General features: G+C 34.5%; 1 protein-coding gene across 50 annotated transcripts in view; it reads right to left on the reverse strand.

Moving 5' to 3' along the window:
- ADGRL3 (adhesion G protein-coupled receptor L3) overlaps positions 1 to 22,814 on the reverse strand; it is an 801,265-nt gene that overhangs the window by 277,061 nt on the left and 501,390 nt on the right. The window lies entirely within an intron of this gene.

Genomic DNA, 22,814 nt, shown 5'->3' on the forward strand with positions numbered 1-22,814 from the left:
TGAGTGAGGAGAGCCGAGGCAGCAGGCTGTTCAGAGGTCAATGGAGTATGAAGCATGAAGCAGCACAGGGACCACAACAGTTCATTATTTTGGGGTGCAAACTGCGAGGAGTAACAAGTGGGATATGAGATAAGCAACATAAGCAGGATCAGATTATGGTTGCATTTCCAACATGGTGGCAGATCAATCTGTTTGGGGGAATGAAATAAAAAGTAATCCTTTCTCAAAAAGTAATAGTTCTTTTCAATTTTTCTCGGAACTTGGCATACTTCTAAGAAACAATAGAAAAGCTCCCATGAATAGCTGAAAAGTATTACTTTGAAGAGGATCACTGATAAGCTGGAAAAATGACTCATTTTCTTTATGTATATATATTTTATTTTCAAAATTTGCATAATATATGTAACTCTAGCCACAAATAGAGATGAGTTAAATGATTTGCTCAAGGTCACATATGAACTGAAAGGAATAAAACTCAAGAATTCTAATCAGTAGGTGCTCTGTAATCGTTCTTGACCTGTTCTTTTTTAAATCCAGTTTGAGCTAAAACTGATTTTTTTTCCATTTTTTAGAAAATAGCTATTATTGTTTCTATTTGATACACAAAAAATCCAATGACTAGCTCTTCAATTTCTCCTCAGTGACCTGACATAAAACTATTCATGTAAAATGCATTTATTGCATAGGAATTTTTTGAGCTGCTTAGGCATGAAAAGAGGTTAAGAGATAAGTTATTCGTGTGAAAGTAATTGCAAAAGCAATGGCAAAAAGTGACTTTCTTTAGAATAATTTGCAGTGAAGATCTATGCTCAAAATGGTCATTAGTTCACAAGCAAACATAACAGAAAACTGAGAGAGCCATCACCTAACAGTTTACCTCACTTAGGCGCTCCGATTTACAAATGAGCAAGGGCGTCTGAGAACTCTGCTACCCTATTCTTTAAGTCAGTCAATCATCACCAAGTACATTTGAGTTCCTCTTCTCTAAGAATATCTCCACAGGCAAGAGAACAATCACTTGTCTTTCCTTTCCAGGAACCTCAATAACAGAAGCTTTATTTGTTTCAAATTGGAAGAAACAGACAACTAGAAGTGAATCATGGCTATTCAGATTACCATTATCTCAAACTGAATTCAGGGGAAAACATCACACTCATTATTTAAGAGACAGGTGCTCTCTTGTCAGATTAATTGGTTTAAAAACCAACCAATCTTGTCCTTTCAGAAAGCATTACAAACAGAAATTTCCTTCCTGTTTTGAATATGGTAGTAAAGGATATCACAAAGGTATAAACTCCTATAGTGGAAAAAACACTAAAGACAGCATGCTGTAATAATTCACCCACTTACGTCCTTACTTTGCCAGAACAAAATGACCCCCTTGCTAATGTTCAAGTGACAATGATTCCCCCTCCACACCCCTCACTGGTAAATAAATTTATAAGTAGAGGAATGGCTAAATGGCATTTTGTGTAAGTACTGTCAACTAAACTAGGTTACATGTTTAAGACTCTTCTAACTACGAAAATAAGTATGATCTACCTGGTTCTCTCAAGGTTATACAACCGTATCAACTATGACTGTGTCGGCAATGTAGGTTATAACACCACAGAGATGGCACCTAGCATCCTTTTTGGTAGAATAGATTTCTCATGATTCAATGTGCTGATCATTATGTATTAGAGATTCATTCTACCTTCTCCAGCTCTTTAACGTATTTAAAATCTATTTTTTTCACTTAAGCTTAAATTAATATTCTCTTTTTTAGAAATTATATAAAATGCATTCTCATTCATAGTATAAATTTAGGTGAAATAATGACAACACATTGTTTATGCTGTGGCCTATATGTTGAGATCATATTTCTAATGATAGGACTCATAGGGTTTATCATAAAAGCAATAAAGAGTCAAGAAGATAAACTATAGGATTTAAATTATTGTTTTGAGTTTTGGAACTATCTGGTAGCTGTGAGGAGGACAGACTGAGAGTGGGAATGAGGGTGAAAAGAGGAGTATGCTGAGACTGGAGGCTGGAAGTAAAATTAGTCGTTGCAAGAGAATAGGCAAGTGATGTTGGGAGCCTGGACCAATAGTTCTCTTGCTTTTCAGCCTCCAGATACTTAAAGGAAAGACACACTTCCTTCAGAAAGAGTGACCCCCATAGCAGTCATTCTCAACAGGTGAAACTCTGGAGGATGAGGAGGTTTCAGAACCTTGATATGTATTCAAGTGATTATCATCCATAATTCCCCCCAGAACCTGAATAGAGAACCAATGGAATGAACTAGAACATGCCAGAGGGGTGTAAAGGGGGATTCTAAGGTTACATGATTTAAAAAAAAGAATAAATCTAGCATATCAGAATTTGAAGAGAATCGAGGCAAGGGAGGTATTCTACTGCCTCAACATGGTTCTAGTTTGTTTTTGCTTATTTTAAATAATATGACAAATACATTAATTCAGCGTAACACAAGCAACTGACGGTTACATAAATAAAAGTACAGTTAACTGTTGTCATAGGAGCTGTGTTACATTCTCAAAGTTTAGTTTAGAACTAAAAATGTTCATGACGAATATATGTTTTAAGTTATAGGTACTTAATTTCCCATAATGTCACAGTAAAAATAACCTATTTATTTTGAAACCAGGAATTTAAATACAAAATATGTAGGACAGGCCAAAATCCACAAGCATAATGATAATCTGGAGTGACCAAGGAAAAGCTAAAAGTTAAACTGTTAGCTTTGTTTTAGAAAAAAGTGTCGTGCAAAAATTATAAAAAGGATCCTTCCAAAACAATTAAAACGTGTCTTAAATGTTTAGTGCTTAAACATTCTCATCTAGCTGGAAAATTCAGCTATTCAGAATGACTCATTTTCTGAGAGATTCAAATAGGAAAACTTTCATTCTATTTTTAATAATAGGTGCTGAGAAAAGGGCATGGTTCATTTATTATTTGCACTTTATACTGTACATTCCAGTTTTGATTATGCAACAATTTTCCAGTGTCTTTTTGAAACTTTTAGCATTGGAGTTACATAATGTCTGTTCTAGTGTATGAACATATTTTGGCAAAGTGAAAATAATTGAAAATTAATTACACCTTGCTGGTAATGAAGACTTCTTTCATTCCTTAGAGAATCCTTTGAAGGTGGACTATCAGTCATTTTTATTATGAAATAGCAATTAAATACTTAAAGTTCCAAGTTGTCAATTCAAAGAAAGCTTAGTATGCTATTACTTAGCAATAATATCTCCATGCATAATTAGAAAATCTAAACTTACAGTAATACATTTTAAATTCTAAAGAAAATGAGTAAGATCTTGTATATAATTGCCCACATATTTGATAAACCTGGGAAAAAGTGATTGTGGAATCTGAGATCTTCATTTAGCAAGTCACAAAGGAATTACTTTACTCAGCACATTTGGTAATTAATTGGTCTATTTTTAAGTGTGTCATATAAAGCCCTCATAGGATGTTTCTTCTCTCTGAGAGTTTCTTCTTTTGTTAATAAAGACCAACTCATACTCATATTTTTTACTTGTATCATTTAGTGAAAAGTGTTCCAAGAAAACCTAAATTCATTAAAAACCAAACAAACAAAATCATGCTTTTCATGCCAACAATAGGTATGCTCTAAAATTTAAGGTATATTTATCTTAACAAAATATTGAAAATAAGTGAAAAAAGTCTAGATAAATAGCACAGCTTTAATGCCATAAAAATATACAAATTTCTAATATTATGGTTCCTATTTTAAAATTTATTAAAATGTTTCCTATTCTCTACTTAAATTTTAAAAGTGAAGAACTGACTTAATTTAAGACTCCATAATTGTACTGAACTTGAGTTTTAAAATGTGGATTGTATATATAGAGAGTGTAGAGGAGATATGGCTTGCTATTTCACACAAAGGAGTCATATTTTAGAAAGTTTTAGTTGGTTTCCTTAACCATAAAGTCATTATGAATCAACAGAATGATACAGACGCTTAAACTTTAACATACTCAGTCTATATTAAATGGTTTAGTATTCTGATTAATGTCAGATGTAGGTTGAAATCCTTAAGCTTCCTAGTTATGTGATCATGGAGATACAGTTTAACCTATGTAACTCCCAGATTCTTTGTCTGTAAAATGGAGAAATAAAACCTCACAGTTCATTGGAAAAGCTCAACATATTTTAGTGGTTACTGTTGGTGATAGTCAAACCACCTCTACATTGATCACATTATATCTTGATGCTGTGTCCAGTTTTGAGAATGGGAAGAGAAAGGGAGAACCAAAATCTTGAGAACCATGTCATAAAGATACATGGTTGAAAAGTAAGGGTGCTCAGACTGGAGAAGACAAGACTGAAAAGGGGAAATTATTAAATTTGTGATGGGCCACTGTATTTAAAAGAAAGTTGATTTATTGCATCCTCCTCCAAAGGGAAGTGGAAAACAATTTTTTTAACTGGGTAAAATGTACAGAGAAAGATATCGATTCAGTGTAAGGAAGAACTTATTACAGTGGAACAATGGAATCAATTCTCAACAGTGGATCCATTCTCAAAAATGGAACCCACACCACAAAAAACAGAAAAAGGATGGCCATCTGCACAGAAGTTATAGCAGGTATTTCTGTACAGGGAGAGCTCATGGACACAGTAACATCTAATCATTTTTTCAGTTCTAATATTTGATAACCTGGTTATATGTCCATATGTACATACGGATATAATATTTTTTATCACGTTGTCATTTATAGAAACAGATCCTTACTGTCAAAATTGTGGCCAGATATCAGATTGTGTAGTTTCACTTTTAGCCTCATTACTTTCTTCACTTTATTTTCTTTATTGTTTTTCTTGGTCCTTTTCAGTTTTAATTTATGTGCTCTTATTTTGTTTTATGTACCAATGTAAGCCACCTTAAATTTTTTGGATTTTTTTGAAACTTCCATATCTTGATTGTGGTGGTGGATTTCTGCCTATATTTGTTAAAATTTGCAGAAACCTACACTAAAATGGGTGCATTTTACCGTATACATTTTATTCTTTAATTTAAAAAAAATGGAAAAATACTTTTTGAAATAAGGTAGAACCTTAATTAAAAAATAAAGAAAATAACATATAAGGAGTTCTGGCATGCTTTCAATTAATGGTAAACTGCAAGAAAAATAAAATTATTTTCAACGGGTTTGTTTTGGATATTAAATTACACTGGATTCTTTTCTCCCTTCACAGGCATAAACTAATATTGAAATACCCCAAAACACTCTTTATGGTGTTACTTCCTAATATTGTAAAGAACATACAATAAAGTTTTCAAAGAACACAGTGCAAGATATGATCTGGCAAAATATTATTTAACCCAAATTCAGTGTCATATGTGCCTATGCTTTTTTAAACCCATGACTGTACTTTTATATTTACTAAATGCTGGAATACTTGAAAAATAATGTGAGGCTAACTGCAAATTTTTACAGAAGTCTAGGAATGCCTGGATAACATATGCAATTAGTGGAAAACAATAATTCATCTTATGCGACATATCAATTAAAGAAAAATGATACCTTCTATTGTAATGTTAATAAGTTATTCACTAAGTTTGTCATTTATAGGATATAACAGCAACCCTTTGCCTTTTTCCCTTGCCTCCAACAACCTCCCAGGGCATATTTAGTACAGGAAATTAAGAAATGTTAACAAATTTACTTTAATTAATTAATTCCTGTTCCAGATTTCTCTTTATCTTTTGTATACTGGTGAATGCCATCAGTATTAGCAGCATCACTTTGTGTGACAAGTTTTCTTGAATATAACATATTTGCTTTTATCAATAAATCTATCTTGGATATGTGGCCTATTACAATCATTATATAAGGGTCATTTGGGGTACTGCAAGATGAATTCTATTCTATTTTTTCAGAAAGCTGAGTGGCTCTCAAAATAAAATCTATCAACTGAGAAATTATATTACAATAGATATGTGAAAACATAATGGGCAAACATTAGAATATTTTTGGACCAAAAACTCATTTAGGATAAAAATATATTATTAGTTCATAAGCTCATCTGTGGGAAAGAACTACAATTTTTTTTAATTCAGTGTTTATATTATCCAATATGATGTCCTTTTCAGGCAGGTTATTTGTTAAAGAGTGAAAACAAAAGTCACAGGAAATGTAATACTTTGTTGGCTAATGGTAATAGCAACTAAAGTAAGAGTGCCTTTCCAAATAGCTTACATCTCCTTTTTTTTCCCTGGTGTCTCAGCCTTTTACCTTTTTGAATATTATTTCATCATTTTATGAAGGCTCTTCCCATTCTTTCCCCATGTGGTTTATGCACTTAAAGTCTATGTCCCCAGCTGGACTGTGTTCATTTTAGGCAAGAATCATATTTTTATATATGTTAAATACACACACAGTGCCCACCAAACAACCTCACACAAAACTGAATGAATGAATCAATGAATGAATGTTTTAACTGTAGGAAGAAGATTCAGAGAACTATTTACTGAATGCTCAAAACTGACTGATTGCCAATCACATCCCAAACTATACACATTTCTAATAAGGAGAAATTGGCCTTCTTGAAAATAGTAGCCAAAACAACACTGGATGGCTTTCCATCAGCATTAATGTAGATATCAGTGTATGTGTTTGTAATGTATCAGTGGAGACACAAAACTAACATTCTATAGATGAAGCCATAAATATTATCCAGCTGGTATATACAACTATCTTAGGTATATAGCCTTCAAGTTTATAAGGGAAAGCCTCTGTTGTTCAATTATATAACTACACAGCTAATCTTACTGAGCCACAGTGTCAGTAGATGTTCTAAAAGTCTTGTTTTTCTGGATTATTTTTGGATGGCCTAAAAATATTGTAGCCTTAGCATGCCAGGGAAAAAAGCAATTCCCTTTTAAGGAAGCAATTTTTAAAAATACCATTTCGAAAGCTCCACCGTTTCTTCATAACCAAGGTTTTACTCTGAAAATGTTACATTAAAGTTAGCAAAAGACCTTTCACTAAAACCATTAAGAATAATCAAGCACTATACGAAAGATGAAGTCATTGTAGTATGACCAGTTACTACAATAAAACTTTGATAATGTTAGTAATGGCACTCCATTGATGAGATTTTATTTGGTTAAAGAAAAAGAGAGAAAAAGAAAGACTAAGAAATTACTTGATTATTCAGATAATCTCTCACAGAAGAGTTACTGCAACAGAGACTATGAATTCTGGTTACCACTATAAGTCAGCTATATTATCAGTCAACAGCCAGGCATGCCTTAACATTGCATGCACTCAATTAGGTTCCAAATCATTATTAGAATAAATTTTCTTTCCATATTAGGAGTTGACAACATTTCTGAACTTTGTTTAGACCTTAAAAACACTGTTACCTATTTCAGATGAAAGATGTCAATTTGCAGAGTTGTTGAGTCTAATTTTGCAAATTCTGCATCATTTTGGAAATGACCAAAATTTAGGAAGGAGGAGGGCAGTGCAGAATTAAAAGTGGTTGAATTACAATTTTCTTAAATTATATTTTATAAAGGAATATGATTTGTCTTACCCTATGTTTTCTAACCACTTGCTCATGCTCCCTGTAGGAAGAATGAAGTATTAGTTCTTTTTCATCCACAGACTTCTTTTCAGATATTTGAAGACACCTCTTGATTTCCCTCCTGAACTCCCTTATTTATCAATCATCTCTCTCTATATCTACCTAACCACTTATCTAGCCATTTATAACCATTTTTAGCACATGTATGTCACTTAGTATGTTCCATTCCTTGTTTTAAGTTCTTTTCAAATATTAACTCACTAACTCTTCTTAATAAATGTGAGATACTATTAGAATTCCCATTTTATAGATGAGGATACTGAGGTGAAGAGAGGCTAAGTTGCCCAAAGTCACACAACTAGTAAATGGAGGAGCCATTTTTGAAGAGGGGCAATTAGATTTCACAGCCTGTAGCTAAACATCCTGATCATTCAACCTTTTATCAAATGGATCATAGTTCCCAGAATACACAACAACCTAGACGAACTCTTACATACTGACATTGCTCCTAAAAGCTGATGCCCAAAAGTTCTGAACCAAACTCCTAGGAAATGGTCTGGTCAAATGGGAGCAGCATGAAATTTTCTCCTTTATTCTAGGTGCTTTATCATCATCATCATCAACACAGTTGAACACTGCATTCATCTTTCCCACCCTATATCCCAAACTGTTGATACAAATTTAATCTGCGGTCCCCCAAATCCTGTAAGCTTATAAAGATGGGGACTGACTGCCTTTGGGTCATTGAATCTCCAGTAAATAATGCAGTGACTGGCCAAGGAGTGAGTCAAAAAATATGTATTTGCTGGTGGAAAATGAACTAAAGGGTTTTTTTTTTTCACATGAATTGTCTAGCAGAGTCTTCTCATTTTGGAATTGTATATAAACAAACAAAAAAAACCAAACATAAACAGAGGACTTTACATTTATCTGTGTTAGATTTCATCCTTTCCATTTTAGATCATTGATACAGGCTGTCCAGACCCATTTGATTCCTGGTTTAATCATCTGGTTATTAGTGTATTCCTTCCCAATAATCTGTCATCCAGCAATGCAAATTGTTACATCTTCTATATCTTCAGCAAAGTTATTGATTAAAAATATTGAGCAGGAGGGGCTGGCCCCGTGGCCGAGTGGTTAAGTTCGCACGCTCCGCTGCAGGCGGCCCAGTGTTTCATTGGTTCGAATCCTGGGCGCGGACATGGCACTGCTCATCAAACCACGCTGAGGCAGCGTCCCACATGCCACAAGTAGAAGGATCCACTACGAAGAATATACAACTATGTACCGGGGGGCTTTGGGGAGAAAAAGGAGAAAATAAAATCTTTAAAAAAAAAACATATTGACCAGGAGAGGGCTAGTGACAAAGCTTATCAATATGCCCAGAAGACCACTTTCTAGGCTGAGTCTGAGGAATCAACGCACTGCTTCATTCTCATTCAGTAATTCAAGCCAATTAGGAAGACATTATATTAGATTAGATCAAGTCATATGAAATTGGTATTTTTGTGCATCAAAACGCTCAAATATTGGCAATTTTATATAATTTGATGTAATCTAATTCAATCCACATTTTTTCATCCTTTCTTAAGTGTCATATGAGATTTTGCTAAACATCTCATTTAAACAAAACTAAATCCAGGTCAAACATGAGTTTTGCAAAATTTATTACTTCATTTATTTATTAAGATTTATTATTATTACCTTGGTAAGTTTTATAAAAAACTAAGAAATTTGGTTACTTGGCATGACTTGACTTTGTTCAAGGGTTTTGGCTCCCTAACTAAATTATAAGTTTCTTATCTATGGGGCCAAGGCTCTTAGGTTACCTCCCACAGCATTCAGTAAGGTATTTTGCACACAATAAACACTCACTGAATGTCAAATAAATAAAATCAAGTATTTTGAGTGTGGTCATAACTCATCCAAGAAAGAATCTTCATTGAGAGGCTTTACACACAATTTCCTGGAGCTATCTCTTTTCAAAACATCTCCTCTCACCAATCTAACTCCTCTTGGCTTTAATAACTTTGGGTACTTCTCACTCATATGAGACTCATACCTCTGAAATTTATAAACAGGAAAAAAAAATCCCTTTTCCTCATTAAAAGTAATCTCTTCAGGTCTATGAGAATTGAATACGTACTTAATCACCCAGACATGGAGACACAACAAAAGAATAAAGGACCATCGTCTGCCACAATAATAATGAATTCTCAAAGTGAGTCATAGTGTCCACTAAGTTACTAATGTCAAGAAATGTAAATTTAACCTCTGTTGGCCCTCAGGCAAAACTGATACTGTATTAAAATATCCCAATATTAGCATTTTCATGTGAGTATATCAAATACTACATGACACTCTAATGCACAGCCAAGAGAAGTGAATTTCTGATAACACCAGGTCTAGTCAATGGAGGCTGGGAATACTTTCAAAATCCAGAGTTCTTAAAGTGGGCTTATCACACTACAAAGTCACTTATAATTAGAGGAAAATATCAGCAGTGACTATGGGATTCTTTCCAATTATGGATTTCCTAGTGCTTGAATTAAGACTTCTTTGGCTCTAAAATGAAGCCGACTAACACACTCAGACTATGTCTATCAATATTTCTGGGCTGGAAAGCTCATGTAATTCCAGGATTCTTGGTAAGCTGTCTGACTCATTTACTGGCAGAGTCTTCTTTTATCACAGTGAATTTATTATTAAAAGATGATTGCTTATTTTTTATTAAAGTAATTTTCCATTTTCTACCCATGTAGTAGTTTTACGTCAGGGAGGAAAATAACAGGCAAATTACAGTCATTGTCCTCAGTATGTGAAGGGCTATGTGTTTATCTGTACTATTGCTTTGAAACGGAAAGCTAAAGGATTCTAACATGATTTTTCTTGTAATCTGACCATTTTTCCCATTTGTCTGAGGCTTATTATGTTTATCTATGGATGACTACTGTAATATTTTTAGCATTACTTATTAAAACTCATCTCTTGAAGTCTTGCTCAATATTGCTAATTAACTTCTTCATTACCATAAGCATGCTGCTAAGCCACACTACTGCCATAACATTTTTTAAATGAATAAACAAAATCATGCAATACAAACAATGATACAGCTGCTCATTGTTTATACAGCTCAGCAAATAATGGCCAAGTGCTACAGAGTGAATCAGTGAATATTATTCCTTCTCATTAATGGAAAAAGAAAGGAATTTAGTATAAACTATGCATGTCAAAATAACAGGAAGCTCACATATTTAGGATGCAGCCAGTGTTGCATTTCTGCCTATAATACCCATTGATATTCTGCCAAATGATAACTATCCTATTCATCCCATTTCAAGCAGTATAATGAGTTCACTTTAATACTAAAAAGAACTGCTCTGGAATTTAAAAGGATCAATTCCATTACATATTCATTCTAATTCGTTTAAGATCTTGAGTATAGAGCTGGGTACAAAATTAAGAATTCAATAAATATTTGTTAACAGAGTGAAGTATGTAAAATTTTTTAGCCTTACTATGTAAAATAATTAAGAAAATCTAAAAGGCCTCTGAATCATCTGAGAGAATATACTTAGAATCTAAAATAGGTAATCATGCTGGCCATTAGCAAAACAAGAAACTGATCCATCTTTTAGATTTTCCTTTTTTCCTATAGTTTAGAAATGCAAAAAAAACTCCCAAGGTTTGTGTGAGGCTTTACATTATTTTTGCTTTTACTATTTCATATTATTTTAAACAAGAATAACAGCAACATTGCCTTACATCCTAATTGGAGTAGAATACAGTCTAAATAAATCAAACTTCATGCAATAAGAATGAATGACTACATTTTCAGCTCTAAATTGGAGGAAGAGTTGGCGTAAAATTAAAAGAACCAAAGGAAAGTGAATAAAAGATCTTTGGAACAAACAACTACTCACCCCAGTCACTAAGCCAATTATTTCGAGGGATAATTCTAATGACAGATATTAAAAAAGTGGTGAAGGGAGAATTTAACATAAACAAAAATTTCTCTTAAAAATATTTATTTCATTAAGTGAGACAGCACTTTCATACACCATTTTAATTTAAAAATGAAAAAGATATACATTTTTTGAGTTCCTTTTAAGCATATCAGACTATTTAGTTCAACAGATTCACATTTGAAAACGTGCTTTTAAATTTTACAGTCTTATTGAGTCAAAGCCAACAGATGTTTCTGTCTTAAAAAAGAAAAGTGAGAACAGGAGGGGCCTGAACCAAACAACGGTTACACATCAGCCTGAACCAGGATGGGCACGTTCTCTGCATTCACTGAGGTCTCAGCTGGCAAAGCTGAGTGCCATTTATGCTGGCCTTGAATAGCCAGAATACATTAACACAGTCAGAAAGAGTGATTGGACTCAAGCAGCAACACAGCATTTCGAAACAGCTCTTCATCTGTCCATGTTTCGGAAAGTCAGTGGGAGTGGACAGAAGGAGGAACCATCATGTGTTACAGACTATGTGTTATACACTTGGAAAATTACGAACATAAATGAAAAATTCAGAATTCTACCTACTCCCGTTTTCACTATCAAACAAACCTTTGCCTTAAATTAAAATTTGCAAGCCTTAGCTACTGCTCATAGTGGGGATGGGATTCCATTGGTTACTATACTCCTTCAACTATAGTGACAGGTCTAATTTGTTTTCCTGCCCATTTGTCACCTTTTTTGTTTGTTTCTCCAACGCATGAACAGACCATGAGCAGTTGCAAAGGACTGCATGATTGCCTACATTCTCATTGATCTTCTCACTGTGTTAATTTATTCCAGCTATTCAAGGTCAAGATAAATGGCACCTTGCTTTGCCAGGACAAGCCTGAGAGGGGACGTGTCCATCCTGTATCAGGCTGCTGTTCTTTTCTGTTAACCACACAGGTGGTAATTCTATGAGGACACTAAACAGGGTCATTTAATAAAAGAGTGATGCATTTCACTGCCAGAGCAGCCTTAACCCAGAGAGGGTGTACTTAGTATATACCGTTCCACACATTCTTCATGCATTAAGACGATATTTGTGCTAAGATATAAATTCTACTTAAATGTTAGGGAATCCAGAGTAGTGACTCTTTTCCAAACCAGAATCATCTCTAAAAAATACTATCCTGGGCCTCACTTCACATACAGAATCAATGTCTTAGGGCTGTGATTTGATGGGATGAGAAAGAGACAGGAAATATGCGTTTTAACATGCTCCCTCCCTCAGTGATTTATACAGGCTCTTTGCAGAAGTCATTAGATGGGGACTGGGAAATACTTAAAGGCAGTCAACAAAAATAGTCCAAGAAATTAAAAAAATAGTTTAATGTTTTTATAACACTCTGCAGTATATACGAACCTAATACGGGTTATAGCCTATACTGTAATTCTCAAATTTAGCTGAAAATGTTAAATGTTAAAAATAGATTACTGGGATCCACCTGAGAGTTTCTGATTCAATCGGGGGGGGGGGGGGGGCCTGAGAATTTGCATTTGTAACAAGTTCTTGTGGGTCCACACTTTGAGATCTTTTATCCTATATAATTTAGGAATCAGTTACCTGTAATCTATTCGCAAATGTTTTATTATACAAAGAAATATAAAAAGAGGCTTCTAATTCACCAAAGTATTTAAATCCACTATTTACTAGAACAAAAATATTTGCCTCCCAAAATAATTACATAAAATCATCGTAAAAACATTCTAATACTTTCTCTATAAATGATTTTTAATATCATTGCACCATGATAAGGACCATAAGTGCTTCTCTCTCATCAAAAGTATTCATTGAAAGGATATAGTTACTATTCCTGTCTAGGAAATATAATCATGAACATAAAAAGGGTATAGTTGTATGAATAAAAAAATAATATTGAATGTTTCAGATGGGCAAATTTACCCGTTTTACTGTCAAAGCTACAAGTAAAAATTTTAAAGTTTCATCTCTGATTAGAATGGTTGACTCTCCTTTCATTCAAATTCATTCTTCGTGTATTTAAAATGATGGTTTTCTTTTTATGTTTTTCCCTTTTCAATTTTTATCCTTACAAACACCTGGCGAAAACTGATGGTTTGAACTGTTTAAAAGTCATAATTGATAGAGAGTACCACTAAATCAAATAATGTAATGGAACATTAGAATGATTTCTTAAGGTTCTGCAGTAACAGATTACCCTACTCTGTTATTCCATGCTTCCATATGAGAGTAGATTCAATCCGTTACACACTTTTGTAGGGCTCTGTAATCAAGGAGTAGAAAAGTCTCTAGGAATACTCAATACTTTTAAGAACTACAAATTTATCTTCCCTAGCAAACGAATGAAAAAACTAGAAATAGAGTAAGGCTCCTCTTTTACAGTGTCATTCTCTCAGTAAGGCTTTGGCACTTTCTTAGGTGTGTGTCCTAGTCACACAAAGGTGCTAATTAGTTAGCTGGATAACCGTCCTCAACATAATTAGGCCTTTTTTATATTCCATCACAGAATTCTCAACAGATTATTGGTATTCTATTCACGCAGAATACTAGCTTAATTTTCAGAAATCGATTTCACTATTTCAAAGACTGAACGTATTCACTAAAGAAATTTGACAAAAACCAGAGTAGCTCAAATTTGAACCATTCAGAAATTAACTTCCATTAAAACTTTGGATTATATACTTGTTAAAATATGTGCTATGTGTAATAAAAACAGGCCTATCCTACATAAATCATTTTTAAAAAGCTGTTTATAAAAAATTGTAAACACAAACAAAAGGAGAGAAAATTTATAATCATCTAAATTCCAAATTATTTAAATCTGCTATTTAAAAAATTTAGCACTACATAATGAACATTTCCCATATCATTACATACTCTTATACCACTTAACTTTTTTAGTTGCAGTGTTGAGACATTTAATAAGTGATCTAATAATTGTATACAAGTTTTAATGGGAAAGTACAAATCAATATATTCACGAAGAATATACACATTATTTGGGGAAAAAAGTTCTCGCAGAAAAGATTTATCTACACAGAAGTAACTACAGAACTCTTTGTTAATACAGAGGAGTTGCATCATAAATACATTTAATTTACACGAATTCAAGTCGTTCTGTTATGTAATTAAAATACTGCAAAATTATACCTTGCAAAGGTACTTTTTTATTATGTACAATATACATTGCACAATGATACATATATAATACTACCTCTGTATTCTATAAGGATATATTTTTAAAACTCACTATATGTTATAAACTATTAAAAGAATTTCAAAAATAATTTTAATTATATTTAATATTTTCTTTAATAGATGACTTCAGACTCTAACCCCAATAATACACTTCAACTCCACTAGATGATTATTTTTGATATTCCTGATGTGAATTATGTCTTGAAATTCAATACTTTGATGGCACATATCTCTTCTGATTGGCTTCTTGTTTCCAGTAGTAAGTCAGAAAACCAAAATCCCCACATTCATTCATATATAAGTCTTCTTGTTCACTGTTAGGTTTGGAATATTTTAGCTTTTCCATGCTTGCAAATCTGGGCACTTGAACTTGTCTCATGGTCTTTCAAATTCTTAACTCTGGAGCATGATCAACCACGTCAATAGTCCCATTTCTCCACTAAGTACTTTGCCATATTCCTGAAAGCTTAAAAATTATAGTGATACTAAAAGCTGTCATAGGAAAAGCTGTCATAGGAATCTGGGATATACGGCAAGTCAATATATTCATACTCATATTCGGGGAAAATTCAGTGAAGGTGACATAAAGAATAATTTTCAAGCAGTTAAATTCTTAAGAATTGCTTAATATGCACAGTACCTGAAACACAATAGTTACTATTACAGGCCACACTCAATTAAAATTACCGAATAAAATGTGCCTTTTCTGAGAAGAAAGGGTTGCTTTTACTAACAGTGTAATGATTTAGTAGAAAGAGTACAGGAGTCAAAGGTTGTTAGTGCTTTGGGAAGTTGTAATTCCGGTTTCTTTGACTTATTAAAGTCAGTTTGTGGCCAAATGGGACTATATTACTAGAAAGAGGAAAATCCAGCATAAGGTCTTGTCTTATTTATCATTTCACAGGTACCAATATTTGACTTAGTATATTTCTTTCTAAGGGCTAAGTGATCACATAGTGTTTCCCTCTACCCTGCATACTGACTAGGGCTTTCAAAATGTCTGGTGCCAGTGCAGATAGTTTTTACATTCCAATCTTCTCTTTCAGCTGCTTATTATTCACAGGGGCAACTGCACACAAACTGTGCTCTTTCCCTCTTCCCTACCCCATCCTGTAACCTTTCACCCACTGAGGGGCAGTTCACATTCTGCACTTTTACGTTATTTGAAACATTGCTGTAACAAACACCCTCGTATAAATCTTTCCGCACACAGGTACGAAAGTTTCTCTAGGGAGGAAAACAAGAAGTGGTTTTGCTACTATATAAAGTAAGCCTAGCCTCTAGACATGAGTTTTACTACTATTGCCAAGTTGCTCTCCAAAGTAGTTATAACAATTTATACTCCAACCAGCAATATATAAGCATTCCACACTTTGCCCTTAATTTCATCTTTAACCACTTGAGGTAGTTAAATCAACCTTGGGAAATAACTTTTTAACATTTTTAAAAGCATGCTCTTTCATCACCTTCCCTTGGAAGAAAGGGAATTCATTCATTTCTTGTCCATCTATTTTTAGGGGAAAATATATTTATTTCCCTTTTATATCTATTTTGTATAACTCTTTTCTGTCTTCATTGTAGTTTTCCACCATTTTCCCAATCTTGCTCATAGATAGTAACCATCAGAGTATTGCTAGCAATATATCTGAATTAAGACAATGGGAATAATACATGTTAAATAGAATTAAATCTAATAAAAAGCGAGTACCCAAATCTCTAAAGTCTTTCAAATAGCTCAGAATTTCTGAAAAAGTTTCTCAGCCTTCCAATCCTCTAAGAATTTTTTAATATACTTTTTATTTTACAAGTTTTAGGTTTACAGAAAAGTTGTAGAGAAAGTATAGAGAGCTCTCCATACGTTCTGCCTGTTTTGACCTGTTAAGATCTTATATTAGTCTGATACATTGGTCACAACTAATTAGCCAACATTGATAAAATCCTCTAATAATTAAATCTATTTCTTCAAGCATTTCCAAGAACACACACACACATGCACATGCATGTACACACACACACCCCATCACACCAAATCCATGCACCGTTATCTCACATTCTGTTGTATGCTTGTGTGCATTAAAATTTTTTTCATTGTAAATATATAGTGTTTCAGCTTCAAGTGATTCAGGGTCAAATAAACCTGGGTGTCTTTGAAGTCCACATCTACATTTACAAACTGGGTTTCTCTGGGCAGGTGACTACATTTCTGAGTCTTAATTTCCTCATCTGTACCTCATAGAGTGTATTTTTAAGGGTTAAGGTATGTGTGGGAAACCTAGCACAATCTGGAGGGGATGGTGGGTGCGCCACAAAACCAGTTATTGTTTGCTTGTTCCCACCTTACTTAAGGTTGATGTATCCTTGCTGCCTTGCATTTGCTCCTTCAGGTTACCTGCTTTACCTACATTCTAGTCCATGCGCATTGTCCTCCTGCTTTTCCCCTTCTTCCTTTGCTGTGGCATCTGTATTCTTTGTAGTCACTGATGGAGGCAACATGACACAGCAGAAAGACAGACTACGATTCTAACTGCAGCTCTGGACTATGTACGTGATATTTCAGTTATATACCTTCTCTGATCCTCAATTTCTTCATCTGGAAATGATGCTTTCTCAGCATGAATTTTGTTAGGATTAAATTTGATAATCTATGTAAATGCTGGAAAGGAAAACACTCAATAAACAGTGGGTAGTACCAACGTTTTTTGACAACTACCTTTGTGTTTCCCGTTTTCACTATTCTGTAAGCTCCATGGGGGCAGGGTCAAAGCCTGCTTGTTCACAATTGTAACCACAGAGCATAGCACAGTGCCTGGCTTCAGCTATACTTAAAGACAGGTGTCCTGAGGGAGGGAGGGAAGGAGTGAGGGAGGAGGAAAGGAAGGAAACAAAGAATCAATCAATCAATCATCAGGTTTCTGACTTAAGCTCAATTTTTATTTCCTGTTTCTGCTTCCTATAGCAGGTCTGATTTTGTGCCTGAATTCACTATCTTCTTTGGCTTTTTCTTAATATTTCCAGTTCCACTTTCAAGCTTCATCTCCACAAACCATTACCATTTGTGTCTCTCAGTGGGTTTCTCTATAAAATATAAAAGTCTAAATTTTTTGTTTAATGTGTAAATATGTATGCTACATAGCAACATTATCCTAGATTTTGAAAACTTTACTGTCTTAAAAATCACCGCTTATTTTATATATATTTTTTCATTAAGATTATGATAGTTAACAACCTTGTGAAATTACAGTTGTACATCATTATTAGTCATGTTGTAGGTACACCACTTCACCCCTAGTGCCCTTCCCCCACCTCCCCTTTCCTCTGGTAACCACCGATCAGTTCTCTTTGTCCATATGTTAACTACCACCTATGAGTGGAGTCATACAGAATTCATCTTCTCTGTCTGGCTTATTTCACTCAACATAATACCCTCAACGTCTATCCATGTTGTTATGAATGGGACGACTTTGTCCTTTTTAATGGCTGAGTAGTATTCCATTGTATATATATACCATATCTTCTTTATCCAGTCATCACTTGATGGGCACTTAGGTTGGTTCCATGACTTGGCTATTGTGAATAATGCTGCGATGAACACAGGAGTGCATGGGACTTTTGGAATTGCTGATTTCAGGTTCTTAGGATAGATATCCAGTAGTGGGATGGCTGGGTCATAAGGTATTTCTATTTTTAACTTTTTGAGAAATCTCCATACTGTTTTCCATAGTGGCTGCACCAGTTTGCATTCCCACCAACAGTATATGAGGGTTCCTTTTTCTCCACAGCCTCTCCAACATTTGTCACTCTTGGTTTTGGATATTTTTGCCATTCTAACAGGTGTAAGGTGATATCTTAGTGTAGTTTTGATTTGCATTTCCCTGATGATTAGTGATGATGAGCATCTTTTCATGTGTCTATTGGCCATCCATATATCTTCTTTGGAGAAATGTCTGTTCATGTCCCTTGCCCATTTTGTGATTGGGTTGTTTGACTTTTTGTTGTTGAGCTGTGTGAGTTCTTTATATATAATAGAGATTAACCCTTTGTCAGATAAATAACTTGTAAATATTTTTTCCCAATTAGTGGGCTGTTTTTTTTGTTTCAATCCTGTTTTCCCTTGCCTTGAAGAAGCTCTTTAGTCTGATGAAGTCCCATTTGTTGCTTATTTTATATTTTTAATGAATAGTGTGTTCCTAAATAAAGTGTTATTTTCTTGTTTCTGAAAGGCAAAGTTTTCCTCAAACATTTCTCATTAAAAAAATTAGCATAAGAGATAATTCTAAGTCATCAAATCAACAAATACCTAACACTTCACTTGCCTTTGTGTATTTTTGGTAGAATTGTTTTTTCTAACATCATCTTAAAAAATCCAAATTTGGGGGCTGGCTCAGTGGTGTAGTGGTTAAGTTCGTGCACTCTGCTTCAGTGGCCCAGGGTTCACAGGTTCAGATCCAGAGTGTGAAACTATACACTCCTCAATAGGCCATGCTGTGGCGGTATCCCACATACAAAATAGAGGAAGACTGGCAACAGATGTTAGCTCAGGGCCAATCTTCCTCACCAAGAAAAAAAAAAAATTCCAAGTTTTAAGGTTAAAACATTTCGGTTGCTAGACGCTTCAGAGAGAAAGCACTAGATAATTTGAATTTGTATCTTCATTGGGGTGAGTGGATGCAAAGACCTTGACCATAAATTTTTACTATTGAAAGACATGAAGAGAAACAGGCAGAATTCTTATTAAGCAAATAAAAAAAAGATATTCTCCATTTGTTTTCAGGGAAATTTAACAACATGTCTCGTCCCATAAAATTATACAGCATGGTAGATTTTACCTGTCATTTGTGTATCTTAAATTATTTGGTCATGAATCATTATTATCTGAGAATTTAGCTTTCTGGTGGAAAAGCAGTTATTAATGGGGGAAAAAAAAACCTTTGTGCTTAAATTCATACTTTTGCTTGTCAATCTTATTCTAAGGTGCTTGAAGATTTTCTAAAATTTAAAAAAACAGGGGAATAAAGCAAATGTCAGACAGCTATATATAATAAAGTCAGTTCTCACTTATCTGTGCTAATGTGGGTAGAAGTAGAGTATTCGAAAGGGGAAGCCCTAGATAATCAGAAGTCTCATTTTAGCCACTAGCACCAAGGCTTACAAGATATGCTAATAATGAGCAGCAAAGCTATTTCAGTTCCACCTGCCTGCCCTCTGGTGGATGTGCTAATGAGCAGTGAAACGGCTGCAGAAAGGACAGCTGGTGTGAGTGGGAAGCTTATTCACAAGTCAGTCATCTTTTTATGACTGCGAGTTGCATGTAGAAATGATTTTGATTGCTTTTCTAATAAATATACATTTACCAAGGACATCATTCTGTAGAAAAAAATTAATAAGTTAGTAACATTTGTGAACCTTTTTATCCTTGCATCTTGTCTCATTTATTAGGAAGGTCACCTAGCTGTTAGATGAATAGCTAACACTGAGTTCAGCTGTAAAAAGCCAGGTCCAGCTTTGCATGGTACAGGACTGTGATATTGATATTCAGAGCCTGAAAAGCAGAAGATGTCATTCTGGGAAGGTTTAACCTTCAATTATGAAAAAAGAAAACTACAAGAAAGGTAAAAACAAATATAAGAGAATTCAGCTGATGCTAAGTAGCAATGTAATAGCCATGGCAAATTTTGCATATTTTGGCCGTGCTCCCTGAAAAATTACCAACAGCGACGCCCTTCAGGCAGCAGCTGTCACCACCAGCAACGAAGAAGCACTGGAAAGAGAAGGAGGGGGCAGTGGAAAGAGAAAGAGGGGGCTCCTCCGCGGACAGAGAAACAGCTGATGCATAAACATTCAGACCAGGATAAAATTAGCAACAAGTAGCTGACTGTTTTTTCTTTTTGTAAAGTTCACTCAGCTGCTAAGATTGATGTAAATTAAACTTTAGAGACAATGTGGCATCTCAAGTGGAACTGTGAAGCAACCAGAACCCACAGGCTGAGGACAAGTTTGATTTAAGATCCCATTGCTTTCAGGCTCTATTTTGTGACTAAGGTGCACCATATATAACGAAACCGTTCAGGAAGCAGATTCAGCTACCTATTAAACACGTGACAGTTTCAAAATGTTCAAGATTCTCTGCCCAGCACTCACATTACTCAACTGTCAAAGTAAAGGGCTCAGATATACGATGTGAAAATTACATTTTAACGAGGTGTCATGTGTGTTTAAAGTTCTTATTCATCACTATATAGCCTCAGCTTTTACCAGAGACACAAATGCAGTTAATTAGCATATTATGAGGACAGCAGGTTCACCTTATCTGCATTGTTAAACTGTTGTGTGTAGGTTTTTTTGTTGTTTTAGATTCTACTATCTTCAGCATGCATAAGAAGGGTTACATTTACATATTTTCCAATGGCTTCCAAGAAAACGTGAATTCTGTTTGGGAAGTAGAAGAGCCGGCACAAGACAGTAGCTACGTGTCTTTACCGTTCTATTGTTCCTACTGATGGCATGATGTCTTTCACTAAATCTCAACCGATAGATTTTTCAATCTGTTAGACATACTAATTTTAGAAAATGTTTGCAGCTGGGCTTCTCTGCCTGTTCTTATTCAACCTGAGCCTACTTCCTCCTCCTTCAGTAGGAAATACTGGAAAACATTTGTATATTTGAGAAGCAAGGTTTAAATTGTTCTATGGTCAGTTTAGAAACAAACTAGAAGAGTCAAAGAAAATACCTCATGTCTCACACATATTTATTTTTTTAGGGAAGAATTCACCCTGAGTTAACATCCGTTGCCAATCTTCCTCTTTTTGTTTTTTTATCTCCAAAGCCCTGGTGCATGATTGTATATCCTAGTTGTGTCCCCTTCTAGTTCTTCTACGTGAGCCACTGCCACAGCATGGCAACTGACAGATGGGTGGTGTGGTTCCACAACCAGGAAACAAACCTGGGCCACCAAAGCGGTGAGAACGCCAAACATCAACCACTAGACCATCAGGACTGGCTCTCACACCAGTTTATTAATGGATGATAAACTCAGCACAGGTAGTTTGAAAGAAAGAACTAATGAGTGAAAATCAGGCAACACCAGTCACTAATAGTAGCTAAAGGCAAGTGATACAACTGTTTGGTTCCCTCACACTGGATATAGAATTATGATGCCACCCTGAGAATCACTCAAATAACCCGTGAAATAGCTAAGTATTATTTGGAGGTTTTTAATGTATAGCTTACAAAAGATAGCCAATTGGAGGCAACTGATGAATGTATAGTTCATATCATATTTTATAAAATAGGAAAAAGGCTCAGTTAAAAGTACATTTCAAGAAAAGATCTGATAGTTCTAGATTTGGTACTCTGCTCCGAATAAATAGAGAAAGCATTTTCACGTTTATACTCAGGTACTAATGCTTACAAGCATTTTTGATACAGGTGTCCAAAACTGAATCACTCATTTTGCAGAGAAAATGTATTTTCAATAGAACACAATTATTATTCATTTCTGAATATACTACACTTTCCATTTTCTCTAAGTTGAAGAAATTCCTGCAATTTGCCAACTGAAAAATTTGAAAATATGTTCTGAATATAAAAGTCATTCAACAGTTGCTCACTTACTTCCCTATTGTAAGACTACTGACTTTAATTTCTTCTAATTACTTCTAGAAGAAAGCACATTAGGTGTTAACGTGCTTTGGCACATCTCCTTAACACCTGCTAAACTTCCTTTATCAAAGCTGACCTCGATTTGAGTGAAGAAGGGAAGAGGCTAAGAGTGGGTGGGGAATGACTGGGGTGATTTATAAAACTTCTAGATTATGGAAGTGTGTGGCCAACAGTGAAGATAACTACCTGAGAAGCATACATGTAATCTTAATAAAACAAATTTTAGGAGTAGTACTCCCATTCCCATAATATTCTGAATAAGAAGTTTCTTAAACATATACATATATATATATTTCTTAAAAATATATATTATGTTTTCTTAAATCATTCAACAAGTCTTAACAGAGGACCTGCTATTCATCAGGCACGTCATAAGGATTTAGAAACAAAAATGGCTAAAACAA

The sequence above is a fragment of the Equus caballus genome, chromosome 3 (genome assembly GCF_041296265.1).
Source record: "Equus caballus isolate H_3958 breed thoroughbred chromosome 3, TB-T2T, whole genome shotgun sequence".
In the NCBI taxonomy this organism is placed as follows: Eukaryota; Metazoa; Chordata; class Mammalia; order Perissodactyla; family Equidae; genus Equus; species Equus caballus.